The sequence below is a fragment of the Acipenser ruthenus genome, chromosome 4, assembly GCF_902713425.1.
Source record: "Acipenser ruthenus chromosome 4, fAciRut3.2 maternal haplotype, whole genome shotgun sequence".
NCBI classification, from domain to species: domain Eukaryota; kingdom Metazoa; phylum Chordata; class Actinopteri; order Acipenseriformes; family Acipenseridae; genus Acipenser; species Acipenser ruthenus.
In genome coordinates this window covers 81760128-81778471 of record NC_081192.1, presented here as the reverse complement: position 1 = coordinate 81778471, position 18344 = coordinate 81760128, and the positions used below count along the sequence as shown (strand labels likewise).

General features: G+C 36.3%; 1 protein-coding gene across 5 annotated transcripts in view; it reads right to left on the bottom strand.

Annotated features, from left to right (window-relative positions):
* The window catches only part of LOC117400425 (engulfment and cell motility protein 1-like), a 159807-nt gene that overhangs the window by 141194 nt on the left and 269 nt on the right, over nt 1-18344 (bottom strand). Inside the window, exon 1 of one of the 5 annotated variants that reach the window (XM_059022938.1) lies at nt 7199-7308. The exons of the other annotated variants lie outside the window; for them this stretch is intronic. The gene's annotated coding sequence lies outside the window, so the exon portion shown is untranslated. Of the gene's footprint in view, nt 1-7198; nt 7309-18344 lie in introns of those variants that run through there. 5 annotated transcript variants of the gene reach the window in all.

The following is an 18344-nucleotide window of genomic DNA, read 5'->3' as shown; positions in this document are numbered from 1 at the left end:
GATTACCACCTTTGGTAAGGTCATGTGTAAATATTCCCTTGGTAACTACTGTAGGTGCTGCTGCTTGAATATTTCATGTATGAAGTGGCCTCACAAATTGCACATTTAATTTGTTTTTAGCATCTACAGCAGGGGTGGGCAATCCTGGTCCTGGAGGGCCGGTGTCCCTCCTGGCTTTTGTTCCAACTGTGCTCTAAATTACTTAATTAGACCAATAATTGGTAATAATCAGTACAATTAAGTAATTTAGAGCACAGTTGGAACAAAAGCCAGGAGGGACACCGGCCCTCCAGGACCAGGATTGCCCACCCCTGATCTACAGCTTACATAATGCACTGCTCTGTAGGCTACTGTATAACACTCTAAAACTTAACCTACTTTACTGCAAACTTAAAAAAGCCTAGGTTTAAAACCTTCCAATTTATATATTTATATATATATATATTGTAAGATAGCGGGTTGTGAGAGACAGCAGGGAGGGGGTTAAAACCTCCCTGCGAGAGAAATGCACCTTTTTGTTAATTGTTTTGATGGATTGCTTTATTGTTTCATTTAATTTGCTTATTGTTTAGTTTAATTGTTTTATTGTTAATTATCATCCGCACCTGGACGTTATTAAAAATTAGGTCCAGGTGCGGGATTTAAAAGGAGAGCAGGCAGTCTGCTCGAGGCTGCTGAGTAGAAGGAGGCAGGAGAGGTGCTCTGTCTCCGAGTAGCCAGAGAAGAAGTAAGTGCGGTGTGACACCAGTGTGTTTTTGTAAGGACGGGAAAACAGCTTAGCTGTCCCGTGTTAGGAAGGGTGTTCCCGTGTGTAAGTTAGTGCTCGTACAGAGCTAGGTGTTTATTTTGTGTATTTGTTTTATTTTTGTCTTTATTAAAAAATTTGCGCAACCGCGCAAGAAAATCCATTTCTGTGTGCTGGGTCGTATTTTTAAAGGGGCACGAACCCGAGTGAGTGCGAATCGTGTTACAATATATATATATATATATATATATATATATATATATACACACAGACGTGCTCAAATTTGTTGGTACCCCTCCACAAAAAACGAAGAATGCACAATTGTCTCTGAAATAACTTGAAACTGACAAAAGTAATTGGCATCCACCATTGTTTATTCCATATTTAATAGAAATCAGACTTTGCTTTTGATTTTTTATTCAACATAATATTGTAAATAAGAAAACAAATGAAAATGGCATGGACAAAAATGATGGGACCGCTAACCTAATATTTTGTTGCACAACCTTTAGAGGCAATCACTGCAATCAAACGTTTTCTGTAGCTCTCAATGAGATTTCTGCACCTGTTAACAGGTAGTTTGGCCCACTCTTCCTGAGCAAACTGCTCCAGCTGTCTCAGGTTTGATGGGTGCCTTCTCCAGACTGCAAGTTTCAGCTCTTTCCATAGATGTTCGATAGGATTCAGATCAGGACTCATAGAAGGCCACTTCAGAATAGTCCAATGTTTTGTTCTTATCCATTCTTGGGTGCTTTTAGCTATGTGTTTTGGGTCATTATCCTGTTGGAGGACCCATGACCTGCGACTGAGACAGAGCTTTCTGACACTGGGCAGTACGTTTCGCTCCAGAATGCCTTGATAGTCTTGAGATTTCATTGTGCCCTGCACAGATTCAAGGCACCCTGTGCCAGGCGCAGCAAAGCACCCCCAAAACATAACCGAGCCTCCTCCATGTTTCACTGTAGGTATGGTGTTCTTTTCTTTGAAAGCTTCATTTTTTCGTCTGTGAACATAGAGCTGATGTGACTTGCCAAAAAGCTCCAGTTTTGACTCGTCTGTCCAAAGGACATTCTCCCAGAAGGATTGTGGCTTGTCAATATGCATTTTAGCAAATTCCAATCTGGCTTTTTTATGTTTTTCTTTCAGTGGAGTCCTCCTGGGTCTTCTTCCATGGAGCCCACTTTCGCTCAAAAAGCGACGGATGGTGCGATCAGAAACTGACGTACCTTCACCTTGGAGTTCAGCTTGTATCTCTTTGGCAGTTATCCTTGGTTCTTTTTCTACCATTTGCACTATCCTTCTGTTCAATCTGGGGTCGATTTTCCTCTTGCGGCCGCGCCCAGGGAGGTTGGCTACAGTTCCATGGACCTTAAACTTCTTAATAATATTTGCAACTGTTGTCACAGGAACATCAAGCTGCTTGGAGATGGTCTTGTAGCCTTTACCTTTACCATGCTTGTCTATTATTTTCTTTCTGATCTCCTCAGACAACTCTCTCCTTTGCTTTCTCTGGTCCATGTTCAGTGTGGTGCACACAATGATACCAAACAGCACAGTGACTACTTTTCTCCATTTAAATAGGCTGAATGACTGATTACAAGATTGGAGACATGTGTGATACTAATTAAAGAAACTAATTAGTTTGAAATATCACTATAATCCAATTATTTATTATCTTTTCTAAGGGTTACCAACAAATGTGTCCAGGCCATTTTAGAATATCTTTGGAGAATAAGCAATAATTCATCTCTTTTCACAGCTTCTTTGCTTTATTCTATGACATACCAAAGGCATGCAAGTATACATGATAAAACAGCTTTTAATTTCATCACTTTTCAGGAGGAATGAAGCATTATTTCAATGAGCTGTAAGGGCACCAACAAATTTGAGCACGTCTGTGTGTGATATATATATATATATATTATATATATATATATATATATATATATATATATATATATATATATATATATGCATGCACATGCACACACAGTAGAACCCCAGAGTTACAAGGAATGGAAGTTGTTCAGTCTGAAATGTCCATAACTCAATGGTTTTAATAAATATTTACTGCTATCTACACCCTCAATCTGGCAAACAATATAAGGATACAGCCTAGTAATACAATATTCATATTGTTATGGTTCTAAAATCTTAAATGGGAAAAAAGCTACATTTAAGGTTACCACTGAAATTGTAACTGTAGTAAAAAAAAAAAAAAAACAACACATTTAAAAGGCCCAGGAAAACACGGGTTAACGTAGTGTTTTTATTTTATTTTAAACAAAATGCATTCATGCAGCTTGCTCAGTCATTCAGCCTCTTTGGCATGGAGAACAAATTTTGCCTTCTCCATGACCAGCATCACCCTTATAGGAGCACCTATCTGGTTTGCATTGCACGCATGGTTGAGTGATCACTTACTTCCGGTTTGAAAGCGGAGTATTCAGTAGACTGGTCAGTTCATAAATTTGGTGTTCGTAACTCTGGGGTTCTACGATAGATAGATAGAATGATAAAATCCCCTGACTAGAATAGAATAATGTAAATGGAGATTGGACTGCTTTAATTAAGACAATTTCAACACAATTGTAGTCACAGCAATGATATTTTACATGAACAATCCTACATATACTCTTACTAAAGCAGTAAATTCCTCTTTTTATAAACATTCACATACATTTCTATTGTTACCAATCTACAGTGTCACATTCCAGCTCATTGGCTACTTCCCTAAACACCAATGGGCTGTATCAGATATCCACCATGTAATACAGCGCCACTTTTTCTCCTTTACTGTTATTCAAAAAGACAAAGGGTTCAGTGAATAGACAGCTGACTTTTCCTTATTTTCTAATACCTTTTGCTTGGTGCTTTTGTGTCAAAGATGACAAAGAGCATTTCGGTATTGCACGGTACAGCACGCATGAACACATTCTCCACGTATTCCTTTGTTTTAAGGAGAAAATGTGATTTAAAAAAAAAAAAAGGGAAACTTATTCAGCAGTAAAAAATGTGTATAGCAGCTGTTTATATTTGATATACTGTTGCCAGAATAATAATAATATATATGAATCTTGCTTTTGCTTTCATTATTTCTTGGATTTTGAGAGTTATAATTAATATATTTATGGCTCTGATTTAGACTCCAAATAAACTGCTGTTTAATGGCAGCGAGAGATCCCTTCAAAAGGTCTTGTTACTGTGCTGTTCATCTTCACACCAGAGGGAGATTGGGGAGCGAGTGTGTGTTTAAAGTCAAGTACAGCACATTAAAAGCACTGCGAAGCAGTATCTGCATTGCATATGCTTCTTCCTCGCTTTCTATGCCAAATACTGTAGCCACGTTGACTACTGTAGCCTAATAACTAGGGCCATGGAAAATTCACGATTTCACGGAATTTGTGTATTTGACTGGCTACCATGAAAAACTTTTTTTTTTTTTTTTTTAATATTACTCTTCACCAGCTTTTATCATGTAGAAACCATAGACAACTACATAGAAATGTCTGCAACAATAATAAAACTACTACTAATAATAGAGCTTATATTTATCATGGTGTCAGTCTTGGATGTCACATCTTTGCCACTAGATGCAATCCCTGATTTCACAAACTGTAGAGATGAAACTGAATCTTACCAGCACAAAAATGTCAATACTGTTGATTTCTGGGTGAGGTTTGAAATCAGATTAAGCACACTGCTTTTTGTCAATTCCACCAAATTCCGTGGATGCAGAACAAGCACTTTCCGCATATGGACAGGTTTTTACACCACAAAGAAACTGCAAAAAGATGCACAATGCTGGCCTTCAACAAATAACTAGTTTTCTGTTCACAGGCCAGATAATTATTGTGTGTGTGTCAGTGTGTGTGTGTGTGTGTGTGTGTGTGTGTGTGTGTGTGTGAGAGTGTGTGTGTGTGTGTGTGTGTCAGTGCGAGTGCGAGTGCGAGTGTGTGTGTGTGTGTTTGCACACAACACGCTAGATGGATAAAAAGTCGCATACGATTTCTTCTTGTTTTTCCTGTTCTTGTTCTTCAGATTATTTTGTATAGGTTGATACAATACAGTACATTTAACTGCTGTATGAACATAGCCTATGAACGTTTACAAACCTCAACAATATTGCTGATTTGTCATTCAAACTTGTTTTGTTTTGTTTGTTACATTTTAAAAGACTGTTTTAAATGTTACAATGTAAATGTTGACTCAGTAGCTACCATTAAATGTTAAAATGTTTCAACCTTGGTGAAAATCTGTGGCCTCATGCTGAAGACAGAGTAGGTAACAGATGAAATGGTGTGGAATATCATATCAAATGCATATTGTGTCTTATTTTGTATATTTACAATACTCTAAGTTATCATTTTGTTCACTGTGATTTAGATCACCTTTTTTATTTGATTTAAACAAAAGATGCATGTTTTATGTTCACTTATATTGGTATTATTTTGTGTTCAATAATATTATTTGTTAAAGATTATTTTATGTTATTATGCTCAAATGATTAAAATGAACATTTTGAACTATTTGATGTTTTGGTGCTATGAATTGCTTTTGCATTATGTATTTATCACATTTGACTCAAAGACTTTCATTTTGCACTGTTTACAGGATTTTGATACTGTAGTGAGTAGTTTTGGGTTTTGTGTTAAGAGTTTTGCACTTTGAAACTGTTTTGAAAAATGTGTCAAAGCAATTGTATAAAAACGAATGGCTGATTTTTTTCCTTTATGACGATTCAGAGTAAATGGCTTTGAGAATCTAGCTCAGGATTTAGAAGCATGTCTCTAATATCAGTAAATCCTCTTAAATAGAGAAGCACATGTATCATCTCTCATTGCAGTATTACTTAGCCACCAATTCAGCTATAATTTAAAAGTAAAAATGACTGATATAGAATGCTGCTCATGGTTTCTGCACCTTTGGTTTCTGTGTCAGTTGACAGCATTGCTGTGCTACTACTGTACATTCAAATCTAAGGATGAAATCTCTGCAAAACACAAAACTACTGTATTTCAACTTTTATGAAAAAACAGTGCTTGCTGTCTATCAGTATTAATTACATGAAAACTGGGAAACAAGTCTGTCTGTTGTTGAGCATTGAAGAAAATAGTAATTATCAGAACTGGTAGAACAAACTTTGTACAAGTTAATATACCAGTATTGTAGGACAAAATGAGATTTGGACAATGTCACAGCTGATTTTTTAAATATTTTTTTTCCAAAGAATATCCAAAAATCAATTAAATAACACACAATATGTAAAATCATGGAAACTATAATAAGGACCAAAATGGAGGAATATTTATATAGTAAAAATGATATAGGAGACAGCCAACATGGCTTTAGGAAGGGTCGTTTAACTAATTTACTAGATTTCTTTCAGGAGGTGAATACTAGAGTCGACAAGGATACGACACAATCTACTTAGATTTTCAAAACGCATTTGTCTAAGTACCGCATGAAAGACTATACTTACAGATTAAATCAGTAGGAGTAAATGGTAAAGTAGCAGCATGGATTCATAACTGGTTACAAGATAAAAAGCAATTAAAGGCCAGGCAAACTGGAGTAACATAACGAGTGGGGTACCACAGGGATCAGTATTGGGACCATTGTTATTCCAAATCTATATAAAATGACCTGGATCAAGACATAATCTGCAAGCTATGCAAATTTGCAGACAACACAAAACTGGGAAGGGTAGCGAACTCCCAATCAGCAACTTTAATAATACAAAGAGATTTAGACAAGATCCAAGCTTGGGCTGACACATGGCAGATGAAATTTAATGTGAATAAAAGTCTTGCACATAGGGTGCAAAAACATTACAGACAAGTACAACAAAAATAGTAACAAAAGAGAAAACTATGTATGAAAAAGACTTGGGGGTAGTAGTGGATAAATTTATTAAGCCAACTACACAGTGTGGAGAAGCTACACAAATGGCAAATAGAATGTTAGGTTATATAGCATAGTACATTTCCTCAATTAACTAAATAACAGCATCTGTAGCAGTGTCACAAAAAAGTATTACTGATGGAATTCATTTCTAGTACAACTGGTCATAGAAAATCAGTAAATGTAAAAATTGCATCTCTGTACAACAGAACTGTAATTAAGCAGTGTAATAATGTGACAAAAAAAACAACACAAACAAAAAAAAAGCTTAAAGGAAACCCAGAAACCAACTGAAACGAACCACACCCTACATCCCTGAATCAGCCAGCTTGCTAGCTCTATATGTACTTCAGAAGCTAAGCAGTTTTTCAGTTAACAGGAAATCCTGTTAAACAACACTGAGCCACTGTGTATTATGTCAGTAAATCTATTGATACGTTTCAAAAATACAACCAAAAAAAAAAAAAGGAGGAGAGTGGCTTAAAGTCCTGTTCAGGTTAAATAATTTTTTAAGGAAGAGTGTTATTTAAAAAAAAAAAAAAAACTTACATGCTCAAATGCAGAGGTACCTGTTTCAGTTATTCTTTCCCCTGTGCCCAGTTACAAAGCATTCACAAAAGGCTTCAAGCACTTTGACTAAAATAGGAAGTAGGCTTACTGAAGAAGAAAACTGGTCTGCCAGTAAAACAATAAAGCGTCAAACTTTAAAGAAAGGGCAGACTAGAACAGGTGGCAGGAAGTGCTTTAAGAGGATAGCAATAGGTTTTCAGGCATGCAATTAAACCAGAAAGTCCCCCCCCCCCCCCCCCCCCGTATTATACATGCAATGTGAAGGGATTCAATTGACGTCTGAAATATATCAGATATCAATTATCATCATTTAATTTAGTCACAAGCATGAATGTCAATCAGCTTAAAATCCAAAAGCTAGATATGCTGAGCCTATGATTTTAACTCAGCATGAGACATGAAACGATTGGGGTTTGATAATCTAAACCATGGCACTAGAATTATTTTTTTTCTTTATTTTGGTTACTGTGAATGCACAAGATGGTCTCACTGGCACATGCACAAGTCTTCAGAATGGGCAAAAGAAACACTTCCAGCCAAAGCTCCACATAAGCTGCATACTGGGTGTTTTACCATTGAAAAAATATGAATTACCCAACATATTTAAATGTAATGCACAAAGAATATGGATAACAATTTTGTTGCACAGCTTGAGTTCGCATCTTATCAAGCTTATTGTACTTCTGTGGTTCCCGGCATCTCAATGATCATTTGTGAATATACTGCATGCGGTAGCTTGAGAATGCATCGTGGAAATGCTAGGACAGCCACTTGTAGCCTGCCTGGGAATTGCCAGAAACACGGGACCAGTAAGTCTGGGTTACAGACTAATTATCTAATTACATCGAGAGTAGCAACTTCTCGGACTATAATATTATTATAGCCTGAATGGATGCGAAAAATACATCGTTTTTTTTTTTCAGGTAAAAAAAATAAAAGGAAATACAATAAAGTTTTTTTATTGCAAGACCAAGTTTTTGTACAGTAGTTCAAAGTAACATTACAATTAAAATGTAAAGCTGTAGTTAATGCATACCCCATAAGTTAGCATTAAAGTATGAGCTGTATTTATTGGAAGTACTCATGACTGAATACACTAAATCGCACTAAATACATTTTTCGCAAACAGTGTTTAAATTACTCAATGACCCAAACCTTATCGGGAGCGCTGCTTCCCGCTATTGTTCGACAGAAACCCTGAAAAACTTTGTTAAACAATAATGCTAAATCCCAGAAAGCAGGTAATGGTTTACTCTTTGGTTTGTATACACAAATTATTATAACATCTGCATGTTTATGTTAAAGAAAAAGGTTTCAAATTGTAGTCTAAAATAATATGTGTAATCTTGAAAAGCAGGGTCCTATTGGTGCAACATGAAAATGTACTATTACTCAATAGTGAACGAGAATCTTTTTTTTGGACTGTCCTGTTAATTGCTTTGAATGTCAACAGTTGCGAGTGTCTAAGTAAGACTGCCGGAAAACATGCAGCCACGGTAGAGAAGCCTGCATTTCTAAAAAGCAGTCAAAATCTTACTCATTATAAGCTTTCTTCTATAATTAGTAAAAATAGTAGTGAATTACAGAAATGATAAATAAGGGGAAGTGATAACAGTATAATTTGACACGGTGAGAGAATAGCGATTTATGTTTACCGTTTACTACAGGAAGGATGCTTATCAGGAGCGATGTATAAAATACTGATCTGCCTGTCAAATTATTGCTCCTATGGCTTCCCAGATGTTTGCCTTCATCTCAGCATCCTTGTAGGAAATATGGGAGGGATCAAACACTTCAGGGTGCTTGACACCTCCGTAGACAACAGTTTCAATTGACACCAGTCAATTTAAAACCCAAATAAAAAAAATTAAGATACTGTAGGTTTCCCTGAAAATGCTTAAGTGACCCCTGAGGCACACAAAAGAAGGGATGGTCCTTTTAGACTGCATAACCTTTTACCTCCTCTGTTAATCATAGCGAGACTTGCCAGTCAGTAAGACTTTTTTCTTCTCGTCTTACCATGAGGCATGCTATGCTTGTATTGACATTTGTATAGTTTTCAAGGAGAAAATAAAAGCAAGGAGTGGCTCCCATGCAGAATGCAAATGCAGAAGCCAAACATTTACAACCTGACCTGAAGTGTTTATTAATTTGTCAAAGTGGAAGCAGCCTTTTAAGTTTGACCCTCTGTGACTTCAGGCTAGAAATGTGTTCAGTAAATGAAATACTAGATTTTGTGCAAGGGCACTTTATATGCGGCACCTGATCTATTATTAGAGGGGACAGTTGTGGCCAACATTTTAATTCTGCTTGTATCACATATAGCTATTATGTATGCCACTGTTCTGAAAAGCGAAAATAAATAAATAAATAAATAAAATAAATAAATAATAATACAGTAAGGCAGAAATATTACAATTAACAGGAATATTAAATATTCCTGTTTATGCTGTTGTCAGTGTTAGATGATCATAAAGAAATGCTGTTTGAAGCATACCCTAACCCGCAGTTTGTGATGCATCATTGTTCAAGGTTATAATGGAAGCACGGTGTGCAGCATCAGACATTTCAGAAGTCAGTGGCTTGAAGATATTCTGCAGTTTTGTGTCAAGGAAGTTACTATGCTATTGCAAGTAACACAAAAGGATGTGTTCGTGACTGACCCTGGTGTACAGCTTCAGTCAAAAACAGTATGCAAAAAAATATTAAAAAACACATTCTGGTTCCAGGAGTCAACATTCATAACTAGAATGAAAAGTAACACAAAAGGATGTGTTTGTGACTGACCCTGGTGTACAGCTTCAGTCAAAAACAGTACGCAAAAAAAAAAAAAACATTCTGGTTCCAGGAGTCAACATTCATAACTAGAATGAAAAGAAGCCTTTGTACCAATGCCTGAGGAACAGGAACTACTGTGCTAATAACCCTATCTGTTAGCACATCTCCCCTTTGTCTGCCTGACCTGCTCTAACTTTTGCTACGTTAAAACCACTGGTTTCTTTTCACATGACTGATTTTCCCTGGGTATAAAATAAACAAACTCAATTTTCTCCACCAAAAAATACTATCCCAGGAAGTAAATCGACGGTACCCAAAAATAAATGTAGTTTATAGTACAGCAAGTATAATTTCCTCCAGATAGAGCTTGAAGTTTTCAGGTTTTAACAATCAATAAGTAAAAAAAAAAAAAAAAAAAAAATGTGGTTATTTTTTTTAAACCGATAAACCCGGGTTTTGGCAATATATTTTAAATAATGTAAATCATGCACAACTCTTTCTTCATAAAGAAAACAGCTTCTCACAATTCTCGGATTCAAAATGCATCCATAGTACATTGCCTGAATCCTAAATATGAACATCCTCACTTCAAAACACAGTAAGTTAACTTTGTATATGTATTAGTAAAAAATACATGCAATTTATGACAGAAACTGAAAACGTATGCGCTTGAGTGGTGTTTATTTTTAATAACCAAACATAAACCACTTTGCCAAATAAAAATGGAAAATTCAAGCCCTATCTATAGATAACTGACCATGTCATTTGTTAAGTGTCTTCAGCTTGGGCCACTTAACTGTTGGCGCAGTCAGTTATCTATCAGATAATGACTGTGTTGAATATCAGTGCTTAACTGCACAACTCCGGAAGCTTCTTAAGTACTGTACTATTCACACCCACTTACATTTTATTTTTTACCGAGCAGAAGCAAAAGTGGTCGCAGACTGTGGTATGAAAAAGCCATACAACTCAGAGCTTGCTTGAGAGGAGTCTAGCCTTACCTTCTTCCCCTTTAATCTTCCCTCATCACCCTCTTTTTAAACATTCATTTCTCAAAAAATAGTAGTTTATCGGATTGTAAGTGCAATAAAAGACAGATTAACTGTAGCTGACCTTGTCTCTTGATTAAGCCTTCTGCTCGGTTTACATAGTTGTCAACAGACTGTAGCACAGGAGCAATCCAGTTTAAAATCAACTTTACAACAGATTGTATCAAATTTCGCCTCACCATTGCAACCAGACTTGGGGTCAATTACAATTATAATTGTGGAATTTGTAATTGTAATTATACTTACCATATGATTGATCAATTACAATTCAATTACACACCTTTCCAAGCTTAATCATTCACAGTTCCATGTGTTATTTTAAATTGAGCAAACATTCTTGTATTTTCAACCACTTTTAGTGACCCCATTTGTTTGAACAAACGGTATATAGTATGTTTCTGTATTTGTACCTGTGATTGCTGCTTGGTAGAATAAACGTTAATGTGTGTAGCTATTTGTTACTTTTTAGTGTAATTGCAGTTACTGCAGCATAATTATAACTAATTTAACAAAATAGTACTGTAATTGTAATTGAATTTTCAGCAAACAATTATGATGTGATTGTAATTATAATTATTACTGAACTGGACTCATGTGGCTCTCGACTCTCAACGAAGTACAGTTAAGTACCACAATGTAGCACTTCTAGTGAGGTGCTAGCCAAGACCCCCAACCAAGACAACTCTGTGATTTAAACCCGCAAGCGCCTGATCATGTTTTCACTGGATGAACATCTGGGAGCTCCATGACGCAATTCAGTTTTGTGAGTTGAAACATTTTGGCACACTAGTGATATTTCATGGTGCAATACAGCACAGTGTGAAAGGTCCTTAGTTGTGTAAATACTTGTCTACAGTTCAATATTTAGGCCTACACTTTATTTAGACATTAGCTGAAATATTACCATTTTATTTATGCAACACATTACTGTACAAATAGTGAGTATTCACTTTAAAAGATACTGCAGGTGAATTCTGAAAAACATTTTTAAACACTAAGGCCTACTGTATTTACAAAGCTTTAACAGATTCATTATTTAAGTTTTAAAAAAAACCCAGCAGGTGGCTTTCAAGAACAACAAGCTTTATTTATAAAAAAAAAAAAAAAGCTTTGCAAAAAAGGCCCATTATGATGCTGTCAGAATACACCATGGAGGGTAGTGTAATTATTTAATGATTCTAATTCTAATTCTATTGTAAAACTAATTAAATTAAATGTGTTTGTTTTGTTTCTGAATCCCATATACACCATGCAACACAATATTATTTATATAGAGTTCTTCATGAAGAATCATCCCAGTGCATTTTCAAGGTTAACTTGAAAAACAACTCTACACGACTAGTCAAAACGGCTAAATAATAGTAGATTCTTTTAAAAAACAATTATTTAAAGTAGGTTTTAAAAATCAGGGCACAAGAGCCAATAGCTCTTTTCAACTAAGAGAATATAATTGGCTGATCTCAGAGTAAACTCAAAAGTAAGGGTTTTATAATCAATCCACTACTTCTACAGTACCCCTTAAAGTGGTATAAATTTATAATTTTAAAAGACATAACAGTATTGCTACAATACATTACAAAAAATAATCTTCTTGTGCCTGTCCGTGAATATGGTCAGTACATTTTAGATTCAGCTTCTTTCAGCATAATCACAGATTGGTGGTTAAAATACTTGTACACGATGCTCATTTCTGTTTTGGAGAACACACTAACCACATTGCTAAAGTGTTTTCACACAATTTTCTGCTACTGTTGGACGATATGAACAAAGGTTTAAATTAAAAGATTTGTAGAAATTTTAGTTAAATAATGTGTTTCAAGGGATAAAGACACAGGTAAAAACAAGAAGAATACAATAAAATGTCCTATATCTGAAACTGCTCACTTGTGACCCTGTAGCAGCATTTCCCTTTAAGTAGTGGTACTTTGAGATCAAAGAACGCCAAATGTACATATGGTTTCTGCTTCAAAACTGCAGTTGCACTGTAGGTTTCCTATACAAATAACGAAAATGTTAACAGCTAAACAGTTTAGCAAGGCTGCTTGTACTTAGAAGGCATTATGGAAAGCATTTTGCAAACAGACAGTCAAGAATCAGATACAGCACCAACCAAGACAGCAATTTACTCACCACCTCGAACATGAGGGAACTGTTGGAATTTCTATATTCACAAACTTCTCTTGTACTTGTGGTTTATCACGTGACAAGAACCCCTCAATTTTTTTTTTTAAGATGGCCTGAATGTTCAAACCTGAAATGTTAAGCAATTGTAAAAATAGTAATAATATAATAATAGATGGGCTTCAGTGAGTTACAGGAAAATAATTTCATCTAGGGTTTCTGTGACAGAAGGTCAAGTAATTTATAAACTGTCACAGAACACCGAGATGGAATTGTTTTCCTGTAACTCATAGAAGAGGCCCATCTATTATTTTTTTATACCACATGGATACCCTTGTGATGCTAATATTAAAGAAGACGAGGTTCAGCAGTACAGTTCGTTTTTTTTAAAGTAGTGTTTCAGTGCTGTACAGATGTTCTATGTCATTATCCGTTTCTCCAGTTTCTTTGAGATATGAATGTACCAGCTTTACATCTTTTTTTTTTTTTTTAATGTATTCTCATTTTGTTGATCTTTAATGAACATTTCTGTACTGTGGGTGTTGTCGAGTGATTGAAAATGAGACATGTTATGTTTGAATTGAAAGCGATGGTCTCGAGGAGTCGAATGGGTCAAAGTTAAAGTATATTTTCCTCTAGAGGAATTATCACTTTTTGACACCACTACTGTGGCTCAGGATGCCAACATAGCCTTCATCCATATATATATATATAATTTCTAAACGCTGCTGAGATAAAACTATACTGTGGTTACATTGACATTACTATTAGGAGAAATAAATGATCCAATTCGTGGATGGGAGGTGAAACAAGTGTCTTAGAGTCAAAAAGATACAAACAACATCAGACAAGATTACTGAAAAGTACAAGTACAAGCTAGGGGCAGGATCTAATGTCTCCTTGTGATCAAGGAGCTGGCCAGTGCAGATCAATGAAACATCAAGAGGCCGTTAACAATTTACACCTCAGGGAATTATGCACAGAAAAAAAAAATCAATTATGCAGTATCTCTGTACAAGTATGTGCAAAGTAACAAAAGTATTGTGCAGTTGTACTGGATTCTTCTCTCATACTGGATATCAAAATACTAGCATAAGTATATATATATACAGTATATAAACAGAAAAAAACTAAGTAGAAAACAAAAGATTTTTTTTTTTTTAAACAAAAAGTCTTTCTAGATTTCAAGATTGAAATAAAAGAACACCAGCTGTTTCAGTTTGTCTTCCGAAAGAGAACGCCTCAGATCAGAGGGGACAAGATTATACAGCGAGTTGCTGCGTTCTGTATTTCCAAAAGCTAAATTTGATGAAAGTAGAAAGGTTACATTTATATTATGCAGTAAAAAATTACTTTTAGCAAAATGCTTACATGTTAGTGTGAATGTAAAACAATCAGTAAGAATCAAGCAATAAGAATCATTTTGGGGCAAACTGACTACATGTGATACGGTACTTGATCAAATGCAACATGTACAGCCAATAAAGCTGTTTTTGAATTTGAATTTGATAACATCTCGCATAATTAGGCTCTTACGCTGCATGGATCGTGCAGTGATGCAGGAAACACTGCATTGTTTGTGACTGCGCCACTGCATTGTGCAGGTAAGTTTTTTTGTGTTCTCTGTTAGTGAAAATTTGTTTCAATAAAGTGAATACACATTTGTTGAATGCATACTGAGTAGGGCAGTGTTATTGTGTGATCTGCATGTAGATGGAGTGGGATTGTGGCGCGGCACAGTGAGGAGGAGGAGGAGGAGGAGGAGGAGGAGGGGGATTGCAGAGCTTGGCATCTCAGCTTAATGAAAAACTGTGAGATTTACATCGCAACAGAAAATAAGTACTGTAATGTCATTTTAATTCAAAGGTCATTACACGGAATACCGCACGGCAGTTAAAACTAGGCACCCACACGAGACGATCGCTTCTCAAGTACACTGTAGTAAAATAGGATTCTGCAGCCTTGAGTAAACATAATCATGATCATATAACAAGTTGCTTACCCACAAGGACTTGTTTTCATTGTTTTGATGTATTGTCCTCAGTGATTGAGCACCATTGACATTTGTATACTGTATTTAAACTGCTGATGCGCAGAGGCGCTTTTGCTAATTGTAATGTGACATGGCTGAGGGCAGTGTAAATGATCAGGCCTGATTTACAGTTTTAAACCGGTATTGGTTTTATTTTTCTTACACTGCGGTGGCGAAACAACCGCTAATAAAATAAACAAAATAAACCTAGCTCTCAGCTGGAGTACGAAGTAAACAATACTGTGTGTGGAACAAACACTAGATCTCTTTGGTTTCTTCTGCTTCCTTACTCCTCTATACCTATACATCACAAAGCTGTCAGCTAAACCCTTTTTATCGAGGTGCCATTAACTTTAACAGACAGTTAACCAATTGACCATTATCCTTAATTCATTAAGGAAAAGCAGCTGTGGATTTTTCGCGGCCGTGCATACATGCGGGAACTCGTGACATCTAGTGGTCAGCCCATTACGCTGCAGGGAACAAGCGCTTATCATTCTCATACTAACATACTGATTCTGCACCACAGTAATCATATCGGTCCGCTTTTAAGAATCAACTGTTTATAAGAATCAAATCATGCGGGACAGATGTGATTCTTATAAACGGAGTGCACTGTACTATCATTAAGGGTTTCATAGTTATGGATGATGCTACTCAAGTTATAGGTACTACTTCAAACTTACTGTAGGACAGAGAGTAGGACAAGAGGGAACACACTGACATAGAGTAAGAGGAAGTTCAGAGCAGAAGGTAGGAAGAGACAAGCCCTGATGAGTCCAATATTCACTTGTTGTACCCAACATTTCTTTGCCTAAGACCTTTTTATTAGAGAAGATTGGGAATTACAGCCACCATTAAGTAAAACAATCTTCTAACCTTTAACAGGGCATTCTGTTAACACTCTTAAATGGCTACTCTGAAGTCAAGTAAAACCATTGAAAACTGTGGAAACAGTATTTGAAACCAGACAATCTTTAAAAATGGGGCTCGTGAGTGGGACATCCAGTAAAGGCGCTCCGCGTGGAGTGCAAGATGCGCCCTATTGCCTGGAGATCGCAGATTCGAATCCAGGCTATGTCATTGCCGAATATGACTGGAGGTTCCTAGGGGGCGGCGCACAATTGGCCGGGCGCTGGCCGGGTAGGAGGGCTTAGGTTGGTAGGGTAATCCACAGTTCACCGCGCACCAGCGACCCCTGTGACTGATAGGGCACCTGCGGGTCTGCAGGGGAGCCATTCAGATCTGTGTTTTCCTCCGGCACTATAGGTCTGGTGGCTTCACTGTGGATCCGCAGTGTGAAAAATGATGGATGGGCAGGAACACGTTTCGGAGGACGCATGTTTCAGACTCCATTTCTCGAGTCACCGGGGGGTTGCAGCGGTGAACCAGGAAAAAAATAATAATTGGGCATTCCAAATTGGGGAGAAATCCGGGGTAAAAAACCATTGGCGACGACTAAATTTAAAAAAAAAGAAAAAAAAATGTAACTACAGCAAAACCTGCTTTTGATGAATCTTTATAAAAAATAAATAAAAAAAGAACAACCAGCTTGTATGTCTTCCTCTATTTGACATAACTCAATTTTATTTATGATTTTAAATCCTTTTTTTTGACCCCCATGAAAACCATTGATCTCACACAGACTTTTAGAAAGATTAGGGGTTTTTTTTTGTTTTAGTTTTTTTAGTAGTATTCAGGGTGACGGTGGTGTTCTCAGTGGATTTTATAGGTTTACCAATGTGGAGAAGCACATCCCAACTGCTTAACCAAAGTTCACAGTATGTGTCACGAATTGTCCTCCAAACCCAGAAATCCCGATATGATCACAAGCTTGTGCAATTGCCATTCCAAGTAAAACATTTAGGGCAAATAACTGGCAGGGACGTTGCTGATGTACCTCATCGACAATAATATAATTCAGTATTCTAATCTTCAATTTTTGGTTTTGTTACTGAAGTTCCTGAAGGGTAGTAGCACTGTTATGACTGAGCACTGTCAATGTGGTCTCCGTGGATTCCTACCATACCAATCCAACAGTAACCCAATGGGAGGCGACCTGAAATGAATGGCCTGCTTAGTGACCTATTTGGCTAAACATGTTTTTGGGTGGGAAAGTTCTATTTTAAAGCAATGCAAATTCCCTTTAACTAGAGTAGGGAATAAAACACCTGCCAGCAATTGTGTAATATGCAAAGTACAATTTATAATAAATAAAAAAAAGAAAAAGAAAACCCACATGTTATTTTGACTGAATGTTACAAATACTTCCGAGGATTGGGTAACAACAATACTGTAGCGTTGCTGTATGCGGTCAAAATCTATAAGCAGTAAACCTATTGGGGAGGAAAATGTTGCATTTCGTTGAATATGAAGCTTACATACCTATAGAAGTAACCACATACAATTGTTAAAAGGTAATAGTAATAATAATAATAATAATAATAATAATAATAATAATACCTAAACATTAGAGGGAAATTGCTTTTAGAGGATAACGTTATTGTTATGCACATTTGCATAAGTGATATGTTCTTTTGTATTTTATTATTTCAAATTTGAACAATATTTACACTTAACAAAATCTGATTGCTGTTTTTTAACTAAAATGTTGTCACATATATATTCGTCCTTACGACAGATAAAATATTGTTGTATCACATGCAGACACCAGAATCATACATAGTAAAAACATCAGTCAGCCACATCGATGTTCTTCATTACCTTTTGACTGGGAACGTGTCCATATGCTACATTGTTTACCATTTTACATGGGGCACAATTTAAAGAAAGTTGACTTTCATGATACTTTGTTTCCTAGCATGTGATGGCGAGTACCTAAAAAATAACAATATTTATAACTAATCAGCCCCCTCGCACCACGTCTTGAACAAGAAAAATAAAACCGGCCAACCAAAACATACCACCAAGCGAACCAAAATCAGCAGCCAACACAAGAAAATAACAACAGCACTTAGCGCAACAAGATCGAAACAATCCCATTTCGAAGCACAAATCGCAGGCCCTGTGGCGACCAAAAAAACTATGTTGTAAACTGTCAAAAAATTGTTTCGACAAATAAATTATACTAAAAAGACAAAGCCCGCAGTTCATAAGTGATTATGCAAAAAGCAATACTTTGCAG